The sequence below is a fragment of the Leiobunum rupestre genome, chromosome 8, assembly GCF_980474605.1.
Source record: "Leiobunum rupestre chromosome 8, qqLeiRupe1.1.hap1, whole genome shotgun sequence".
Taxonomy (NCBI): Eukaryota; Metazoa; Arthropoda; class Arachnida; order Opiliones; family Sclerosomatidae; genus Leiobunum; species Leiobunum rupestre.
In genome coordinates this window covers 48,989,543-48,993,031 of record NC_143391.1, presented here as the reverse complement: position 1 = coordinate 48,993,031, position 3,489 = coordinate 48,989,543, and the positions used below count along the sequence as shown (strand labels likewise).

Here is a 3,489-nt window from a genome sequence, read left to right as displayed (position 1 = left end):
AAAAAGCGTTTCTAGGAGATTTGAAAAAATCACCGTACAACTTTCAACATTTCGATTTATCAAGCATTGGATTGTACATTGACGGTAGCAGCGTCCCTCATAAGGCGTTATCTCTAAACTTTGAGGAAAATCAATATATTCAAGCGTATTGCAATCTTTTCATTCAAACTAATCAGTGGAACGTAGATGAAGGGAATCAGATAAGTCGACAAGATTACCCTAACGGAAATTGTTTATTCGCGTACAATTTAACCTCGGATCTTAATAACAACGCTAATCACTTGCATCTTGTAAAAAACAGTAACCTGAGATTAGAATTAAAATTTGCAAAACCGTTACCGGAGACGATTTCCATTCTAATTTACGCTGAGTTTCAAAGTTTGATTGAAATTGATAAAAATCGAACCGTGATTTTCGATTACAGTAATTAATGGATTCGCTACAGATAACTAAAATACTTGAAAAAGATTTAAGTACTAAAAGTATATTTCGAGGCGTGTTCGCGGCTGACAAGCTACCTAAATACGTAAAAATATTCCCTTCTCTATTTATTGTAAATACCGATACGAGTGCTGAACCTGGAGAACACTGGGTTCTAATATATTTTTCTCAACATAAAAATTGTGAATTCATGGATTCCTTTGGAAACCCGCCAGATTATTTTAAATTTAATGACTTTATTGAACGAAACAGTAAAACTGTTACTTTTAATTCTAATCAATTACAGAGTAATTCTAGTAATACGTGTGGAGCATTTTGTATCTATTTTGCTATAAACAGGTGTAAAGGAATAGAAATGTATAACATTGTGTCTAGGTTTAAGAAAGATAAATATGTAAACGATAAAATGATTAAAGAGTTTATGTGCAAAATGTATTCAATAAAATAATTTTTTATAATTTATAGCAATAGCAGTTTTTTATATATACATAAATACAAGCATTCATTATAATTTTTCAATATCTTTATGACCGTGCGCTAATGTACGAACCCCGCAGGGTAGAATATATCTCTTATCATCATTTGGTGATAAACAAAGTTTTCTAGTATTTAAAGTAAATAGCTCATACTTGAAACTAGCTATACGCATCATCTCGGCTGACATGGTTTCTTGATTAAAAAGACAACGTTCATAGTCTTCGTGGCGGATGACGTTTCTAATAACGTTCATGACAACGCCCTTACAAACCTTTTTATGGTTTAAAATTGACTCTAAAGATTTCCCCAATCGCAACTCCTTTTCTATCTCTTCAGCGGTCTTAGACTCCCCGTACAATTTAATAGAATAAAGCTTTGGACGAAGTCCTACAAAACTTTGAATTAACTGTGAATTTTTCTCGTCTTTAAAATAGCCGAGAGCTTTTTTATTCTGATTAGAATGAAGGAAATGCGAAGGTGGATAATCAGAGAAGTCAAAGCGGTTTTTATGAACTTCAAAGTCTTTATAAACATCATCCGTCTTAATGTTGTACGTTAAACTGTCTGTAAATATTTTATATATTAGTACTATTTAAATAAAAAATTCATATTAAATTAAATTACCAGTGTCTGTAAATAATAGTGATGCTTTGTTCCCGTACGTATTTTTTATGAATCCATAATGGACCCGATACATGAGCTCCTTGGATAAATCTAGAATGGTGAATCCGGTAAATATAGGCCGGTTAAGAACAATTTTAGCTCTCTTCTTATGAGCGCCGGCTAACTCTACATTAAAGATGGTAAAGTGTTCAAACTGCGGGGAACTTGTAACTTTTAACATTCTTTCTGGTTTATGAATCAACTCGAAATTTATATGCTTCCGTAAATTTTCCATTGTTTTTCTAAAGAATTAAATGAAGTAAGGGAAAAAAACAGCAATAAATTATTTAAATTGATTTACCCGAAAACAGAGTTAACCATAAGTTTCTAGAAATTCTTTTCAAATGAGCTCTTGGATAATTTCCTCTGTTCAGTGTTGAATCTAACATATTTTTCTAACCATTTTCCTTGAGTGAAGGTTAGAGCTCGATGAACCTTGGTTATTTTCAAACCTAATTCTACATAATATTTTAAATTGCGGTAATGTACTATGTATTTCTCTTTATTATTTAAATTAGGAAGAAGTTTTGGTAGACTTTGATTCTCCTTAATATTTAATTTTCCTAAGAGATCTTTGGAGTATGGAGATAGCATATCACGTGTAATAACTTTAGATTCCACCGCTACTGGGAGATCGTTATGTAAGTCATGCAACTCTGGAGAATATTCAAGATCCACCTGCAAAGGAAACAATTCTTTAAAAATATAATTCAATAATTATAACACTTGTTATTTACCTCTAAAATGTATCCGTTTTCAACGTTATTGGGAATACTCAGAATATTTTCACCGAGTGTTTGCAAATCATCCTCCTGCACCCACTGGAAGTCGCCTAGCGGTAGTGGTTCACACAACAGCACCGTACAAATTATTCGCATCTTCAATTAAGTTAAATTAAGTTAATTAAAATAATTAAAATTAAAATAATTAAAATTAAAAAATATTAAAAAAATTATTATTTTTTTTTAAAATGTAAATTACCTAAATAGCATATATAACTGCTCTCTTTAGACGAATCATATGTGTCGGGCATATATTTGTTATTCGCTTCAGAATAACGAGTTGAGATCATTGAAACACCGCCTCGAATACCTAAAAATTCAATGTAAATACAATAATATTTAAAATATCAAAAAGCGTTACCCTTTTCAATAAATAAGTGTTGATCTATATCAAGTATGAGATCGAGGCGAACATCGGTCATCTTCAAAGCTGCTTGCCAGGCTAAACCTGGTGCGGTGTAAGCGTGAGCGGGATCTAATTTATAATGAGTTATAGATAATGTTCTAAAATTTTCAAAAATGTCGGCTAAGAGCAACGCATCGCTTTTCTCATAGAGGTCGGTGTATTCCCCTACGAAAACCGAGGTTAAGAGATTTGAAATATTCATACTATAGTAATTTTACCTAATGTTTGAATATTAAACGCTGTCCAAACATTTTGGGCGTGTAAATAATCGGATTCTAAAATATTTTGATTTTTCAATGAACTGAAAAACCCTTCTCTAGATGGTAGCATCGTCTCGTCAAATTTCTTTTCATCGTCCATATACTCGTACGGGTAGACTCGCTTCCGCAAGAGGAGCTGAACTTTATCACTTTCAAAATATTTCTTAACAATCTGAAATTTACTGGCTCCTTCCAAAACGAGATTAGATACTAGAGCATCGAGGCTATCACTTAGAAATCGATAAGAGTCTAAAAACCGAAATCTCCCTAAAATAATAATAAAATTAATGTTAAGGCTAAATTCATAATTAAATATATTTTACCTAGTTTCAGCGAAATATAATTTTCACTAGTGGAAGGAATACAGTCAAGTGTCTGTTCCTTAAAATGACCAATCTCCTGACATATAAGATGTAAATCGTATCTATGAAGATGAATTATTATTATTATTATTATTACT

General features: G+C 31.8%; 1 long non-coding RNA gene across 1 annotated transcript; it reads right to left on the bottom strand.

Annotated features, from left to right (window-relative positions):
• Window positions 1–2,199: 2,199 nt before the first annotated feature.
• LOC149933593 (uncharacterized) lies at window positions 2,200–2,854 on the bottom strand. The gene is made up of 4 exons (XR_016473085.1): window positions 2,725–2,854; window positions 2,563–2,673; window positions 2,319–2,459; window positions 2,200–2,259 (listed from the first exon to the last, which is right to left on the bottom strand). It is a non-coding gene; the product is annotated as an uncharacterized LOC149933593 (long non-coding RNA).
• Between the last annotated feature and the right edge of the window lie 635 nt (window positions 2,855–3,489).